Source organism: Rhinolophus sinicus, chromosome 3 (genome assembly GCF_057876585.1).
Source record: "Rhinolophus sinicus isolate RSI-liver-muscle chromosome 3, RSI-T2T, whole genome shotgun sequence".
NCBI lineage: Eukaryota > Metazoa > Chordata > Mammalia > Chiroptera > Rhinolophidae > Rhinolophus > Rhinolophus sinicus.
This window is the reverse complement of record NC_142503.1, coordinates 118,224,913-118,243,554: the sequence shown is the minus strand read 5'-3', so window position 1 is coordinate 118,243,554 and position 18,642 is coordinate 118,224,913. Positions and strand designations below refer to the sequence as shown.

The following is an 18,642-nucleotide window of genomic DNA, read 5'->3' as shown; positions in this document are numbered from 1 at the left end:
GCCTTACAATATTAATTTAAAAAAAAAAAAATAACCAGCCCATTGAGTATTATTGGCTTTCTTTATACGCAATAAAGAGAAAACATACCCTGTAACTTTGATAAATGCATATATTTAAAAGGACATGAAGATGTTAGCCTGTAGTATGCCAGACTTTTCATTTGTTATTTCCCCCTGTAAAACAAAACAAAACAAAAAACATGATTCCTTCATGTACTGTAGATGGCAGTACTAATATGGAAAATATAAAGTCATGCAAGAGATCTGAGAATGATTAGCAGATGGAGCCTTAAATGAGTAAGGTTCAACTGAAATGTTCTTTCTTTGTTAATTTTTCTCATGCACAGGATTTTTTTTTAAACAGTCATAAACTTTCTTTTTTACTCATGCTGTTTCCCTTCAGTTTTCTTTCACCATCACCTGACCTCCCTCCTCACCCCACTTTTGTTTCAGAAATCACGTTACACAACCATTTTCTCTTTAGATGACAGTGATTGGAAACTAGCTGATTACGCACATTATGGGATCCTGTGTAAAGTTCTGTTTGAGTATTTTTTCTCAAACAGGTTGAGTGCCAGATGGCATTGCCGTGAATTTTGATGGGATGGGGAAAGCACTGTCACATATGTTTCAAAAACACCTTCATTACTAATCTCCAACTCCAGGGTTGATCAATTCTATCTTTGTATCGAGGAGAGGAGGTCATTTGGAATATGAAAAGCTCTCTCATTCCTCCTACACACTGGGAATTTTGCTGTGGGATTAATTCATAAATATTTATTAAGTACTAATTATATGCAAGGCACTGTGCTGGGTAGGCACCCCGCATTATATACACGAAAGGACATGCTACCTACCCTTAGACACCCCTTCCCAAGTATAATAATTATTAATAATTCCTTTAACAGAGGCATGTAGAAGATACAGTAAGTCATAAAACAAAAATTGATGGCTGTAGCAGATACTACAAATCAATCACAATATACTTCCAAGTCTGCTGGTCTTAAACTCCTTCACAACACAGCACTTGGAGAAGCTGCTATTGTTCAGTGAAAAATGACATGCATGAAGAAACCTATTTCCTATCCATGATATGGTGGGAGAAGCTCCTATGAGTCTACCCAGAAGTGGTATACATTCTGCCACCAATTGTGTAAAGAAGGGGAAAGAAAACACACATACACACTTGTTTGTTCATGTCTCTAGAAGGCTACCAAAGAAATGGATAATATTGTTTGCCTCTTGGAAGAGCAGCTACGTGGCTGGGGGACAGGGTGGGAGAGAGACTTTTCACTTAATACTTTTTGATTCCTTTTGGAGTTTGAACCATGTGAATTTATTATCCATCCAAAAATTAAGTAAAGCTTTACTTCCTTGGTATACTCGTATAACATTACCACATCAGAGGAGAATATATACCAGTTGTTTTTTGTGTGTGTGGGGGGTTGTGTAACCTACTAAACTCCTAAACGTATACTGAATAGGATATTGCTAAGGATCACTTAAGTATCTGTAACAGTTTTTGTTTTGGTTACAGGGAACTTCCCGCTCTTTATTTTTCACAGTTCTCAACTAGTATATCCTGATAAACATCGAATAGGGCTGTGGGTGGGAGTGGTTCCTCCCAGGGAAGCCAACTGTAGATTTTTTTGTATAGGGAAGAGCTGTGTGTTTTGTTTTTGTTTGCTTTTGTTATTTTAATGGAAATTACAGATGGGGTGTGCCAAATAACCCTGGCAGAAAACACAGTGGGAATAGAAAAAATATGGTTCAGTAAGTCCCTTTGCATTGATCAGCATTTAGAGCAACTTGGCAGATTTCCTTGGCAAGATGAATTGTTTGTGATACATCGTTGGAGGAGTCATAATAGGACATATAGAGGTATCAGCTCTCTTGAAATAAAATTTTTGTAGCTGAAATAGAAAATAAAAAAAATACGTGGAATGTGAAAAGAAATTCCGTAGAGTCAGCCATAGCGCATGTCCTTAGAAATTCTGTATATGTTTATGGATCATGTAAAGATGATGTTGAGGGTTGTAAGGAAACAGAACTTTAGATCTAATTGAAACCTGATAAATAGAACAGAATGCAAATCAACTATACACAAGGAATAGTATAAGTTATCTATTTTGTATACCTACATATTTGCTAAAGCAAAAAATGGCCAGTGAACATTAATTGGATAGTTAATGTTTATGAACGCTGGTTCTGTTAATTGGATTATTAAAAAACAGCTAACATTATGGTAGCATATAGCAGTTGACGTATCACTTCTACAGTATTTATCTCACTTGATCATGTGTTCAAGAATTTATTTGGGGGGGGTTCATATTATAATGAAAATCGTATCTTTTCTTCTGACTTCTGTCTCCCTGGGTGGTTATGGTCATGTAGATGCTTTTGATAGAAAGAAAAAAAAGTGAACTTTTCTTTACATACTTATTCTGTTAACTAAGAAGAAAATCTCCATCTATGCTGATGGTCTTTCACCCCTTTTTATTGTATAACTTTAGCTCCGCCCTTACTCAGTCCATGCCAGAGCACAGTAAAACCTGGCATGTCCGAACTAGTTCTGTCATCCCTTCCTCCTCCTTCATGACAGGTAGGAATTCCTTTCCAAAGTTCTGGATGTTTTGACTCACTCAATCTCTTCCATTTGTAAGGAATCCTGCTCTCACATATACTTCACCTGTCTTCTCTGCTCTCAAGCTTGTTTTTCCTTTTTCTTTCATTAATTCAGCAAATATTTATTGATGATCCTGAACGTCAGGCCCTATTCTTTGTGCCAGGGATACAGCTGTGCAGAAAACAGAGAAAACAGCCTGCCCCCAGGAAGCTCACGTTTTTTTGTTCCATACCTGCCGTCAGGGCTGCTGCAGTGCTTACCACCATGGGCACCTCTCGTGTCGTCTGTGTGAATGTCGCCCCAGAAGTGTGCAGTGCACAGCCAGCTCCACTCTACACCGCGCTCCTGTCTGCTCTGCTTAGTTTGGACTCTTGTCGTGCGGGGCAGCCTGCGGGGTCTCTGGTCCCGCGCCCCACATAAGAACGCAGGATATGATGAGGCCAAAAAGGAACACCCACGGAGCCATAGGTAGGGGAGTCATATCACTATGGTCTCACTGGAGGCTGGGCCCACCGGACGTGCGACCTGCCGTCAGCCTTTCCGCCAACCGACCTCCTACTCTCCTCCACTCTCCTCAACTCCTTGGCAATCCTCGGCTCTCCTCGGTAGCCGCAGCAGTTATACTAGTGGCCAATCGGCTAACCGGCCACAGCCGTCGGCCATCCACTATCCGAGCCAGCACCTTTCCACGTGAGGCCAAGAGCCTGTAAACTACTTTCTGGGGCTCTGTCCCCACACTTGTCAAAATTAGTTTCTTATAAAGTCAGTCAGTTGTCATGTCCCAACAGTTGCCAGAGTGCAACCCCCTTCCTTTCGGGAAAACGTGCTGTCATGTGGGGGACCCTGCTCGCTGCGCCATTTGTCGTGCAGGGCGGCCTGCGGGGTCTCTGCTCCCGCTCCCCACACAAGAATGCAGGATATGGTGAGGCCGAAAAGGAACACCCACAGAGCCATAGGTAGGGGAGTCATACCACTGTGGTCTCACTGGAGGCTGGGTTCACCGGACGTGCGACCCGCCGTCCGTTCCTCCGCCAACCGACCTACGACTCTCCTCGACTCTCCTCCACTCTCCTGGACTCTGCTCCTCTACTCTCTTCGGCTCTCCTCCGTAGCCACAGCAGTTATATTAGCAGCTAATTGGCTAACTGGCCACAGCTGATGGCCATCTACTACCCAAGCCAGCACCTTTCCACGTGAGGCTGAGAGCCTGTAAACTACTTTCTGGGGCTCTGTCCCCACACGTGCAATCCTCTCCCATGGGGTGGAAGAGGACTTTGTGGAGAAACCAGCCTTTGTCCTCCCTCAGACCGCTTGTGTTAAGCCACTCGAAAATTCACTTACTGCTTCTGTCTTTACCTTCGTAGTAGTTGAAGGATTTTTTTCTTTGCTTTTGAGGAGTTCTCGAATTGTTTTTCTTTGCAAAGCAAAACATGGGGTGTTTTTCCTAGTTTCTGTTTCCTCACAACGACCACAGCATCTGTTGTTATTTTTTCCCCCTGAGCAATGCAGTGGTCCTTCCGCCTTGATTTGTGGTCAGTAGATATGCAGTTTAGGTAAGAAGTCTGTGCCCTGTATTTTGAAGACAAAGTCACATTTCGTGTATTTATTAGGAAGAGAGATTTGGAAAAAGAATAGCATTGGATTCCTTTATAGCATTATCTTGCCTTGCGACTCTACTTAGTTCTAAATTCTTTATAGCTCAGGTTTTCCTTGTGATCAAAATATGGAGCTGAAAATACCTACTAATAATACTCACTAACACCCCCTGCCCCCAATCTGGAAAATCTCTTTACATTTATCTAAGAATGATTTCATGTCAAGACTCATTATTAGAATGAAATGTGTGTTTGAAGAGAATAATTCTTTGTTCATGGAGGGTTGGAAAAGTTGAGAAGTATGTTTACTTGTACATCGTTATAGTTAAAATCAGATGGAAAGGTTTAGAGATTGTGCAATTAGGGAATGTTTTCTACCCACAAATTCCCTAGCTGTGTGCTTCACACTCATTAACAATCAGCCCCAAGAATACTTGGATTCAAAGCTGCTTTGTAAACTCTTTTTCCCAAATATTTTGTTTCCTACATCTTTACTGACATGATCAGCAATATCAGATGTCAACTCCACAAACAACTTTCCTCCCTGAGATGGCCCTGTTTGTGCTTTGATCTTTCCATATTGAGCCTCTTAAAATATTATCTCTGTTGCAAATCCCCTCCTTTATAGACCAATGAGAGACCACTATATGCTAATTATATGTAAGACACGAGGGCTCCTGCTCCCCTAGGCTTGCTTCCCAAGGCTTGCTTCCCACTTGGCACTTTACTTGCTTCATCCTTTTTAGACTTCAAACATGGTTAATTCTTTCAGACCCTTTCCTCTTTCAGTTCTTGTTCCCTGTTTTTAATATAACTAAATGCCGTAACCCTGGGCAACTTAACACACATCTTCACTGCTTAATTGGAATGGCAGCCCTCAACGTTACCGGTGTTTTCTCAGGGGAAGTGGGAGCTAATATTTGTTGAGTGTTTCCTGTGGACCAAGCTGAAGGTGCCTGTGCTAGGCATTTTTATTTGCAACGTCTCGTTTAATTCTCACAAGGGTTACATAGGTAGTGGTATTGCCTTCTGAAGGATGAGGAAACTAAGGCTCAGGAAGGGTTAAGTAACTTGTCTCGTAGCTACTAAGTGGCAAAGTCACAGGATTAACATATCTCATTCCAAAATCCTCCTGTAACACTGATCTATCTTTATATTTCAACCTATTGACCTGTTAACGCCTCTTCCTTGAATTACCATTCTAGGCTCTTTGTGACATGCTTTTCAGCATCTCCATTGCTTTAATCACTAACTGATAAACCACTAGCTTGCTCTAGTCTCTCTCCTCATCTCAACTTCTCAAAAGATTGGTGTACAGTTTCTTATTCACTAACCCCTAAACGGACTGAATGTCTGGCTTAGCCCCTATCACTGCACTGAAACGGCTCTTGCTAAAGGTGTCAGTAATTTCTTAATTGCCGATTCCTATGGACGTATTTTAGTCTTTGCCTTAGTTTGTTTGGGTTGCTATAACAAAAATACCATAAACTGGGTGGCTTATAAACAACAAACATTTATTTCTCACATTCTGTAGGCTGGGAAGTCCAAGGTCATGGCACCACAGGTTTGGTATCTGGTGAAGGCTTGATTCTTCATTCATAGATGGCTGTCTTTTCACTGTAACCTCACATGGTAAAAGGGGTGAGAAAGTTCTCTGGGGCCACTTATAAGGGCACTAATCATATTGGGGGGAGGGGGTCTGCCCTTGTGACCTAATCCCCTCCTAGATGCCCCACCTCCAGATACCATCAAATACTAAAGGTTTCAACATATGAATTTTGGGGGGACATATAAACATTCAGACTCTTTCTCTGCATTTAATAATGTATTATTTTCTTCTTGAAACTATGTCTTTGAATTCTGTGAGTCTACACTCTTATCCTTCTTGTTGTACTCTCTGACCATTCCTTGTCATCTCTGACTTATTTTTGAGCCCCCCTCCTTCCGCTTCCCCCTTAAATGTTGGTATTCCCTGAAGCTCTGTCTCAGGCCCCACCTTGGTTGATTTCATCCACTTTATATGCTGTCAAGTTCTAAATCTGTATGTCTGCCCTAGACATGTACTTCAAACTAAGTATGTCCAAAACTGAAGTCAGTATTTCTCTCCCAGGCCTCTACACCACAGACGGTGCCACCGTTCTCCCAGCCATTCGGCCTAGAAACCTGGGCGTGATCATGACGCCTTCACCAGAACCTCCGTATCCTGTCGTTCACCAAGTCTTGCCAATTTTTCCTCCAAATGATTTCTCAATCAATTGTCTTCTCTCCCTCTATTCCAGAGCCTTCTCCTCAGATACTTATTAGTATCTGCTCGAATACCTACTCTACTCTCCTAACTGGTTTCTTACTCCAGATTTCTTTCTTTCAAATGTATCCTATTCCACAGGCAAAAATAAACACATAACTCTCCAACTTAAATAAATTTACAGTTCACCTGTAGATTTTCATTTCATGTTTTGACCAGGGAGATATCTGAATATATTAAAAGATTTATTTTGGTAACTGATATGTGTGTTTTGTTAAATAGTTCCCTTTTCCAAAATAGATTTTTTATCCTCTTGAAGTTTAAAATTAGATATAGGTAATATCTGCTTGTTAAGTGGAGCAAACAAAACTTTAAACACACAATGCGCATTTTATTAACATTTTTTATCTGTTTTATGTGAAGGGACAGAAACTAAAACATATTGTACACTCTATTAAAGTTGCACTCTGTGCTTAAACAACCTTATGAAGTAAGCAACTAAATTACCATTTTACAACTGAGGAAACAGAGGTGCAATTAGGTCACTTTTCAGTGATCATAGATACGAGTAACAGATCCGGAAGTCAAATAGCAATCTGACTCCAAAGTCTGTGGTCTTCCCACGATGCCACACCACTATACCTTGTAGTGTGCAGTTGTCATTTCCAAACCCACATATCTAGTCCTCCCCATACCAGGTAATTCTCTAGATTTGTTCACACCTGCAGGTGTGACATTCATTACGACGTTCATCCCAGAAATTGGGGTGAATGGGAAAATGATGTGAAGAAAGCAATGTTGTAGGAAAAGTAACCTGACAGTGGCCCAGGAGAAACCTGGTTGGAAAACCATTCAGAAGAGCTAGTGGCACCTTGAACTAAAGTGATGACAGTAGACCTAAGAAAGAAGAAATGAATGTGCTTAAGGCAAGAAGTAAAGGATCTCGGAAAGTACATGTCAGCTCTGTTTTCATGAAAACATCTTAATTCTCTAAATCTTAATATTTTGGGACATATCAAAACTGTAGATAAATGTACTACATTGTTGTGCCTTCGTAGCCGAGCAATAACAATGTGTGGTCTTTTACAGCTTACTGAGCCCTTTCATAGATATTATCTGATTTATCCTCATATATCCCTATGGAGTAAGTAGTTATATTTTTGTCCTTTTACATCTGAGGAAACTGGCCTAGAAGCTAAGTGACTTGCCCAGCGGTAACAGCTCTCTAGTAAAACACTAAATCCACATCCTGTGCTTTTTTCAGAGATGTTCTGCTTCCCTGAAAACAGTCATTTTGCAAAGCAAATGATCAAATTGGAGCCCCTTTCTTCTCAGCATTTGAATGCCAACTTGGTTAGCATAATATACTAACCAACTCAGCATTTTATGAGTTGGGTAGATCAGGCATTGAGTGGATGAAGAACAAGAACAGACTATATAATTTATGGACTGAATTGTGTACCTCCCAAAATTCGTATGTTGAAGCCCTAACCCTCAATGTGATGGTATTTGGAAACAGGCCTTTGGGAGGTGACTATGTTTAGATGAGGTCATGGGGTGGGGCCCTCATGATGGGATTAGTGTCCTTCGAAGAAGAGGAGGAGACACAGAGCCCGCTGTCATGTGAAAATACAGTGAGAAGGCAGCCATCTGCAAGCCAGGAGAGAGCTCGCACCAAAACCTGACCATGTTTTCACATTGATCTTTGACTTTCAGCCTTCAGAACTGTGAGAAATACATTTCTATTGTTTAAGCCACCCAGTGTATGGTATTTTGTTAAGGCAGCCTGAGCTAAGACAGTTCACAAAATTATTTTCTTGTGAAAACTCCCAAGTGGAATATATTCTAAAATTACATGCCTGGTCTATGTCTCACAAACAGGATTCTTGTTCCCTCTGACAGGTGACAGATACATGACACATTATTTCTTTTGCATTTCATAATTGCCTATTAGCTATATGTAAATGAAGCCATACCAGAATCATTTCAACTCAGTGGCATGTCACATTGAAACAAGTTCCCCACTCACATGAATTGTCCTGCCTTGTCCAACTGAAAAAAACAAGGGTCTTCTCTGGCCTCTGTACAAAAAGAATTAGAAAAGTTGTTAAAACAGAGTCCTTGATAAGATGATTGTACACACTGGCGTAGAGTTGGTGGTGCATGTATCATTTGACTAACACATAGTTACTAGTCAAACAATTTCCTTGACTTCTGCATGCACACATTCTTGTTTTAGCATCCTTTAAAAATATTGTGGCTACTACTTCCTGAGTAGTGGTCAACTTTCAAACCATTCTCTTTGTTTTCAAACTTGCCCAGGTGGCTTTTCTCAATTTACCTGTTTCTATTTTTGGAAAATCATTCCTTTGAAAACAAGTTATTTTCTTTGCTTGTTTATTCCTGTTCTTAGATACGTGTGTGTGTGTGTGTGTGTGTGTGTGTGTGTGTGTGTAATCACAGATATTTCCTTGGCAACTAGTTGTGTTTTGAGACAGCAAGTAATCTTAGGGACAGCTATGGTGCCATCTACCTTTTAGGGGTATCATTTTTCCTATGCTGTATTACATATAGAGGTGTTAGAGGAGAAACCAAAATTTAGTTCAAATAAACGTCCTTCAGCTAGTATATAAATCAGACTGGATCCCCTCACTTTTTGACCCTTCAACATATTAGAAGGTCTTAATTTTCTGACTATTAGATTATTCTTAGAAATGAGTATCTTCATCTATAGTATGGACATAATTTTGATGAAATTTTAAAATCCCACTGCTAGGCTAAGTATATATTTACAAAATAGGGTAAAGTGCCTTGGAAAGTGTATTTCTACATTAGATTTTTAAAATTAGGAACATTTCAAAAAATCTCTTATTTCCTTCTTCAAAAGTATTGAAAATTATGGCTGCACTATTAATGCAAGAATTTGTTAATTTGGAGACCTCACATACTTGGATTATTTTATTTTATTTTATGGTTTGTTTTTTGACACACGTCAGTGTGAAGGTATTTTATATTGAATGAACGTAAAAGCAGACTTTGACCTCCCATGCCTCTTCCTTCTTTTTTGTTACATTCCCACTTAGAGGAATCCTTAGAAAAGCATTGGTATCAAAGAGATCTGGATCAAAATGCTGGCTCTGTCACTTACTAGTGACTAGGACAACTTAGGCAAATAACTTCATGCTCAGACATTTTAAATTTAACACTCTAAAACCAAATTTTCCATCTCCTCCTTCCTGAGACCTGTTCTTTCTGTATCCTCTCTTTGGTTTGCTGGTACCACTCTCCATCCCGTTATCCAAGCCAGCAATTCCAGGCATTTCTACCTTCTTAGTCTCCACATTCACCGAGTCAACAAATCCTGCCAATATTGCCTTCTAAATCAGTCCCTCTAGTCCTGCAATGTCTAATACGGCCGCCCCTAGCCAGTGGGGCCATTGCGATCTTGATATATGGCTAATGAAATTGAGATGTGCTGCAAGTGTGAGATACACATGGAATTTCAAAGACTTAATATAAAAAACGGATGGAAACGATCCCATTAATAATTTTTGTATTAATTTCATGTTGAAATATTGTTATATGGTAGGTTAAGTAAAATATATTATTAATATTTATATCATGTGTTTCTTCTTATTTTTTCCCTATGGCTACCAAACTTAGAGTTCCATTTGTGGCTTGTGTTATGTTTCTCTTGGGCAGCATGGCTCCAGTCTGTCTTGTCCTGTCTGTCTTATTCAGACTTTTCATCTCTATTGGCTGAAGTCTGATCATCGATCTCCCTACATCCTGAACCTCAGTGAGAAGGCTCTTTCTGAAATGGACGTCTGAAAGTCACTGCGCTGCTACTGCCGCCCTTCAGAGGCTTCTCTTCACGTAGACCCAGGTCCTGTGTGCAGTGCATAGTCCTGACCTCTGGCCTGTCTCCCACCTTCTCAGCTCCTCCTCCCTCCCACCTTACACCCTACACTCCACTGAGCCTCAAATTCCCATTTTCTCCTGAACATCCCATGCTGTTTCATTCATCTGTGCCTTTGCATTTGCTGATTCCTTAATCTAGAATCATTGGACTGGGGAGTTCCATTTTAGTTTTCAAAACTTCCCGTAGGCCCCTCTCTTCTCCCTCTGTTGTAGAGGTTCTACCAACACCCTGTATTTCCTACTGGGCTCTAAGCCCCTTGAGGGCAGGACTGTGTCTTGTTCATCAGTATGTCCAGCTCTGTTTAGGAAAGTACCTGGATTACAACAGGTACATTCGTTTGGTAAACTTCTTTTTCGTTGTATTATATGAGAATCATATCACACTGATTTGTTTATATGTCTGTCACCTACTGTGGAATGAACTTTTTGAAGAAAAGTGAATCTTATATAAAAAAAATATGTATGCAAGGAGTGCCTGTCATAGAGTGAACAACAAAATAAAATTTTCTTGAGTTGAATAAATTCAGGCAGAACCTGCTCTGCGTGGATCTGCTGTGTTTTGGATTGATCTTCAGTTAAGACTCAATCATTCAGCAGGTTACTGACTTGGAAGATCTCTAGGAATCCTATTTTATCTTTGGTTTTGGGGATTATCGTGTGTGCTGTTGTTGCTGGTTTCCCCCACCCCCAGTGTTACTGAGATATAGTTGACATATAATACTGTATAAGTTTGAGGTGTACAACAGTGATTTGATATATGTACATATGGTGAAACGATTACCACACTAAGGTTAATTAACACATCCATCACCTCAAATTGTTATAATTTTTTTCTTGTGATGAAAACTTTTAAGATCTACTCTCTTAGCAACTTTTAAATATACAATACAGTATTAATTAACTATAATCACTACGCTGTACATTATACCTACAGGACTTATTTATCTTATAACTGCAAGTTTGTGCCTTTTGACCACCTTCACCACTTTGCTCCACCTTGTTGTTTTTTAACCTTTAGATGTTTTTCTTCCTTTATAAAGGTAGTATACATGTTTACTGGGGAGAAAGTCAAATAATATCAAATAATAGAAATTGATAACAGTTTAGTATATCTCTTTCAAGACTATTTTCAACCATGCATACTTAATTGTTTTGTACAGAAATGCTGTCATTAAACATTGTAAAATTTGCATTTTTCCTTGATATGTGTATTTCCAAGTGCAAAGTTTTGAAAGTGTCTTTGAACAGTCAGATTAGGGCCACATTCCATATGTGACTGTTCCTGTGCTCACCTGACTGACCTTACAATCCAGTGGTCACTCCTCACACTGTTTGCAGAGAAGAAAGAACTGTCCCCAGAGGATGGAAGGTCTGACCCTGCTGCAAATACAAAACATCTTTGGATCTTCATTGTTTTATCTTAAAAGATAGTGCAGATCGTATGTTTAAAGATATCAAAGCACCTCTGTGTTTATTTTCAAAATGAAAACCAGGAGATTCTCCCTAGAAAATAAAACCTGAAGTAAAATTGTCACTCCAGGAGGATGTACCTTGCTAATTCTGTGGCTTTAAGTACCCACAACATATTACCAAGTACTGCTTGTGCATACCTCAGTGTGAGAAATACAGTGTTAGACTTTCAAACAAAAGGACCTAGGGATTTCCCACAATTCTCCTAGGAAGAATGGTGCAGTAGATGCTACTGGAAAAATCATAGTCAAATTCAGCTGTGGAACAAGGGGCAGGATTAAGAAGGGAACACTTCGAAAAGAAAGGCGTTAGGATTGAGAGTTGTATAGTATAAGAGAATTACTGATTAAGACCGTAGGTTTGAGGTTAGAATTACCTAGGTTATAAATCTAGCTCTGCTATTTACTGGTTTATGACCTTGAGCTACTTCCTAAACCTTACTGAGCCTACTACCTCATAGGTAAAAGGGCGTTAGGAACAGGGTGGTAATTACGGTACCAAATTCATAGGGTGTCTGTGAGGATGAAGTGATGATATTTATAAAAACATTTAAAATGCTTCTGACACATCATAGTTGCTCAGTAAATTATAGCTACAGGGGAAAAACGTAGAAGATTCTTCTTTGTGGTTTGTGTGAATTTTTAATCTATATGCCTGAAAAAAGAGCCTCAAAACACCTCTTCTACCAAAAACCAACTCAGTCCACCCATGTCTCTGCCTTGATTAGAAAAGAATAGTGAATACATTTGTCTCATTTTTAATCTAATTCCTCCTCTCAGACTCTCCCTCAAATCACATCCCCATTATTGCTTCCTGTCATTTCCAGTTTCGGTGTCCCCGTTTCTGCTAAGAAAGCAGAAGTGAGGGAAATGTGAGGGTTTGGGGATTTCTAAAAACTGTTCCTAAGTCCTCATTGTTATGTTATATATAGTTATGTGAATATAATATTTGCCAGATCTTTTCTCTGGGAAATGCAAAGGAATTTCCCCATTAGAATCTTACATTTTAACTTTTTAAAAGACAGGAATCATTGTATTGAGCATACAGTATGCGACTTACACCATTATGAGAGTTCTTTACATTTAAGAAATCCTCTGGGGTATTTTTGGTTTTTTTGTTTGTGTGTGTGTGTGTTTGTTTTTTCCCTCTACATTTTGTATATGGGGACTCTTAGGCTCTTAACTTGCCTCAAGGGCACAAGGTATATTATTGAGCTTGAACTATCAGGTTTAAACATATGAGCTTGCTATTTTTGTACCTCAGAAATGGTAGAATATTGGCAACTTCTTATAGTTTGTAATACAAAGCCTCTGTGTGTGTGTGTGTGTGTGTGTGTGTGTAAAATGTATCATATACGAAGACTTTAAATGCAAAACTAATACCTGCTAGTAAGGTTAAGAAGCTCCCTATGTCCCCTGTCTAACCTCTAACCTCACTTCCCTCCATCCCCAGCCAGGTAAAATCACCCTGACTATAGTATAAATAATTTTTTGCTTTTCATAGCTTAGGTTTGAAAAACCAAGTAACAAGCTCAACACTAGGAAAGAGCAGTATTGTTACTGTTAGACGACAGCTCCCTCAAGAAGGTGAACAGAGTCTTTGTTTCATGATCTGGCTTTGGCTTCTCTGAAAGCTTAGAAGAGCTCCTTCTTGGGAAGGCAGGGTTCAAAGTCATGTCTGAGTCTTAGGAAACAGGGTTTACTGCAGTGAAGGCATTCGGCAGAGTTATAGTTTGGACCAGGAACACGTCATTCAACAGAAATATGGTCGAACAGAATAGGTTTCTCTTTACTGCCTCTGAACTCATCATGGATTTCCTACAGCTTTCAGGAGCAGGTCAAAGCAAAAATTTCTTGCATTTTCAGTAAAATGCAAGTCTTCACTGATGCAGGCAGGAGGGCACACCGTAACTTCAGCCTATGTTTAAGACAAGCAAAATACAAGCTCATGCAGGCATTTGATGCTCAGGTTAAAATGATGGTGTGATGGCAGTGACAATTGTGATTGTCCCTAGTGTGGCTATCTGTGGAGTCACTCTCCAATCTGGACTAATCACCCTCTGTTTCTGATACACAGCCATCATACTGGGATCTCTTCACCATCCTCTTGCAATTCCCGTTGCTTCTCTCCTACATTAGGTCTCCTGTTTCCTGTCTTCCTCTTTCTTGGGTTAGTCTCTTTAGTGGAAAACATTCTCCAGGAGTTACTTAAGGAAAGGTGCATAGGAAGTAAAATTTTTCCGTGTTTGAAAATGTCTTTATATTCTTATATATGATAGAGTGGCTGAAAATAGATCTCTAGGTTAGAAATAGTATTCTTCCAAAGTTTTGAAGACAGTGCTTCATATTTCCAGTGTTACCCTTGAAGTCTGAAGACGTTCTGACTCCTGATCTTTTCTGTATTATCTGCCTGTTTTCCTCTTTGGAAGCTTTTGGAATCATCTGTCTCTAGTTTTCTAAAATTTTACAATAGTGTGAGTTGGTATGGTCTATTTGCCATTCATTGAGTTGGATATGTATTGGACTGTTTTATTCTAGAAACTCATTATCTTTCTGTTTTGGGAAATGTTCTTTGGTTATTTCGTTGATGAGTCCTCTGTTTTATTCAGATGTCACATCTCTCAGACTGGTCCTCTAAATTTCTTATTTTTTATCTCTGCGCCTTTCCTGTGAGGCTTCCGTTATGTTCTCTTCCAACATGTCTGCTGATTCATTCTGGGTTGCAATCTTGTTTTAATTCCCGGGAGCTCTTCTTTACATTTTAAAAAATCTGTTCATGAATGCATTGTTATCTCATAGAATTTTAATGAGAGACCTTTGTGGGGGGTTTGCCTTCTCCATTTATAGTCTTTGTTTTTCCAGTTTTTTGTTTTGTTTATTGTTTTAGATTCTTAATGTTTCATAGGCTCTCCACAGCTGTCTGATAATTCTTCCTATCTGCTTCTGATTAAATGTGATCTAAAGGGCTGATTGGAAGCTCTGAATTGTAGGTGGGGTTTGTTGACTGGTGACTGGTGACCTCATGGTGGGGTTATCTGGGTGGGCCATTTGTTGGGGAATTCCCAGGAATTAGAATCTGTAGGATCTTTTCCTCTTTTGCTGGTCAGATTCTGCAAAGGAGAGTTTCTAGTTTCTTGGCTGCAGAGTAAACGCCTTAGTGCCAGTGTTCTAGTAAGAACCAAGTAAGGGAAAAGGTCTGGCTCTCCCTGCATTCTGCATTCAACATGCATACATTCACATAATCCCTATTTCCAGTATGGTGCTCACACATTACTTACATGTGCTGTAATTTCAGGCTAGAGATCCTCTGATTTACTACGAATGTGGTACTTCCCTCCTCCACCCAGCAGAACAATATGGATGGGGCGGGGGCACAAATCTAGGAATCAAATGCTTCTTGGACAGCTTTCAACAGCTTGAGCAGAATCCTGTCAGTTCTCTTTTGTTAAGCCACACACCTCCTTTTAGCCTCACTCCTATGCTTCCAGTTCTGGAGTCTTTCGGGAAATTGGGTTGGTTCTTACCGTGTTTCCCCGAAAATAAGACCTAGCCGGACCATCAGCTCTAATGCATCTTTTGGAGCAAAAATTAATATAAAACCCGGTCTTATTTTACTATAATATAAGACCAGGTCTTTAATATAATATAATATAATACAATATAATATAATATAATACTGGGTATAATATAATTAATATAATATAATATAATACCAGGTCTTATATTAATTTTTGCTCCAAAGGACACATTAGAGCTGATGGTCCAGCTAGGTCTTATTTTCGGGGAAACACGGTAGCTTACCCCTCTCCAAATCTGACTTTGTTGGATCTGCAAGGTAAATGCTTGTCCTTCCAAATTGGTTTTCAGCTTCCAAATTGTATTTCTATTGTCTCCCCTCTTGGCTCCAAGTTTTTGTAGGTTTGTCATTTTAGAAAGACTGTATTACAGTTTTAGTGGGATTTCAAGTGGGATTAAGATTAGATGCATGTGTTCCTTTTGCCTTTATAACCTGAAAGCTTATGTTCTAGTCTTAAATGTTGACAGATTAACACAAAAATCACCCAAGTCTGTAATAATGCCATAAGAATCTCTCTTTTTCTTTTTTTCTGCGGGAGAGAGGTGAAAATACAGTGGGGCTTGGGAGATCTAAATTAACTGATCCAGGCTGTACTGTCTAATAATAGCCAACATTTATTGAGTATTTTTCCGTGGCTTTGTATCTGCATGCATGTAAATTAATCCTCATAATAACCCAATTTGTATCTCCATTTACCAATGAAGAAACAGAGGCCCAAGTAGGAAATGTAACTTTCCCAAGGTCACAGCTCTGACATAGTGGGACCAGAATTTGAACCCAAGTGTTCTTAATGCTAAAGCTTGTGCTCTTAATTACTATTATTATGCTATTAAATAATAGATATAAATTGGAAGAGACTCTTTTATGTTTCTGTTCAGTTTCATTTACTGTGTAAGCCCTCCTACTGTATAGATGGCTTGGGACATTAACTGGAGATGTCCCAGGTATAGTTTATATACTTAGGCTTTTTATATATTTTTAACTGACAGGATTAGTCCAGAAAACAAGATTAATAGTCACAGTGTACAGTTGTGTGTGGCTCTGTACAAAAACAAGAGATATGTGGATCAGTGCCGCCCTGAAGAGGCTACACAGATTTTCAAGCTTCCAAAGCCCCACTCATCATATTCTTTTTCTTGTAGTCATTAAATAGTGTCTGATGAGCCTGAAAGTGTTTCCATGTTTTCCCAGTGTGAACAAGTACATAGACTGGATCTAGAACCCTAGGGGAATTTTTTAAATAAACTTCTGAAAGTGGGAATTAAAATGCATCCAAGTAAGTTAATTTAATCTTCCTAAAATTCATTTTCATTCTTCAGAGTATTATCCTTTCTGCTTCTCAATGATAAAAGAAACACAGATATCCTACAGAGAAACTAAAAAGACCAAAGAATGCCTGTAAGTGTTTGGAGAAAAGTCACAGTATGAGTCAGGAGCCAAATCTTCTGTCCACTGACAGCTCCAACTCTTAGCTAGCAGGGGAAATCCATGCAGGCCAACAATTTAATCGTGTTCTAGAAGGCTGGCTAATGGTGTGGGTGCTAATGGCATCAAAGAAGACATGGCACGCAGGGAACACATCCCACACTTGACAGGATGTTCCCAAAACAGGAAGGGCATTTCTCTTCCTCCATGGAATTGTTTCATTGCCTAAGGATAGCATGAAATCATTGAAATCCCCCTAAAATATCGAAGACTGACGAAAGCAGGATATAGGACATGGTGAGTTTAATGTAAACCAGTGGGATAATGACATCATAATAAAGAAATAGTATTTTGTGTATAGACTTTCCTCCAAGAGATTCAAAGAGCTGTGTAGAGTCAGTCAGTCATTCAAGTTTTCAATCTTCTTGTGCTCAAAGCCCATGGTCCCAGAGATGCGAGCAGGACTCCAGCTCAGTCTCAGCGTCCTCTCTCTAGAACTACACCACCAGGCTTATGAAGTTTCCTGTCCTTGAGTACCACCCAATGAAAGCTTCCCTCTCCCTCCTCGCCCCAGCTTCTGCTGCTTCTCTAAAACACTTCCTTTTCTCATCTTCTTTCAATTCTCTCATTTTCATCATGTGCTAATCTGTGTCTTACATAGTATATAGCTCTTGAACAGTTCCAGCAATGCAATATCTAATTTTCCTTTCAATAAAGTGATATCTGTCTCTGTCTCTTTTTCTCTGCAAGCAGCAATACTATCAAAGATAGAACTGAGGCTGAGACAGCACAGTGTGTAGCAGACAAATGAAAACATGATTCAATATCATAAAAAAAAAACATAATGAGAAGGACGAGAAGCCTCAAGCCACAACCTTGGTGGTTTTCCTGCACTCTCTTCCTTGGTGGCATTTTCAGAGGTACACAGAAAAATGTTGAATATAGCAGTCACTTAACGACCATTGCTGGGACAGGGATTCTCTTTGCAAAACTTAGCTTAAGAGAAAAATGAGAGGAACAAAGACAAAGAAGAGAACGAAACTGGATATTAGCTTACCTGGAGACAGTAGGAACATAGAAACAAGTAGAAAACTCCATGGTTCTAGTTGAAGTTATGACTTCCCTTGTTTTTTCTGCTGTAAACTTTGTGGAGAGCACAGTGCGTCAATTATCAACATTGTGTTTGTGGTCTTAGGAGTCCGAGAACACGATGTCTCCATAGAGTTTGTCACTCATTGTGTCCTGGAGCGGTTCCATTTTCTCTTTGTTTGTGGGAAATAATTTTCAAAATTAATTAATGTTCATGGAAAAAAAGGGATCCAAAGAATCCTTATTTACTTTTCTTGCTTCCTCTTGTCCACCTTTGACTTAACATCTTCATATCCTGAAATTCAGCCAGACTCAAATAGGAAACCCCCCACCATGCATCCCAATTCAAGCCCAAAGTTACCATGAGGTTGTCTTTAGGGAAGCAATAGCATCAAAACTCAACATGTATTTCTTGGTTTCAATCTCCCAAACAACTGTGTGACTGGTATTAGAAATCGGAATTTTTTGTTGTTGGAACAGTATACAAGCTATTTGGTGATTTTAAGAATTTCTCTTTTGTTTTTGATGGGATTTTAAGTCTCTCCAGTTATAAATAACTGAAAATATTCTCTTTGACATCAACATTTTGTTTAAAATGGACCAGCTTTCCTTTCGCAGCTCAGTCTAAATTACACCTCTGTGTGTGTGTAAAGAGGAGGCGAGTCAAAGACAAAACCACTTTACGTTCTCCTTGG

General features: G+C 39.4%; 1 protein-coding gene and 1 long non-coding RNA gene across 4 annotated transcripts in view; one reads left to right on the top strand and one right to left on the bottom strand.

The window, feature by feature from the left end:
• Nucleotides 1–18,642, top strand: part of PRORP (protein only RNase P catalytic subunit) — a 118,302-nt gene that overhangs the window by 78,884 nt on the left and 20,776 nt on the right. The gene's annotated exons all lie outside the window — the stretch shown is intronic.
• On the bottom strand, nt 25–18,279 carry LOC109457494 (uncharacterized). The gene is made up of 4 exons (XR_002139032.3): nt 17,916–18,279; nt 11,680–11,767; nt 8,496–8,547; nt 25–4,195 (listed from the first exon to the last, which is right to left on the bottom strand). It is a non-coding gene; the product is annotated as an uncharacterized LOC109457494 (long non-coding RNA).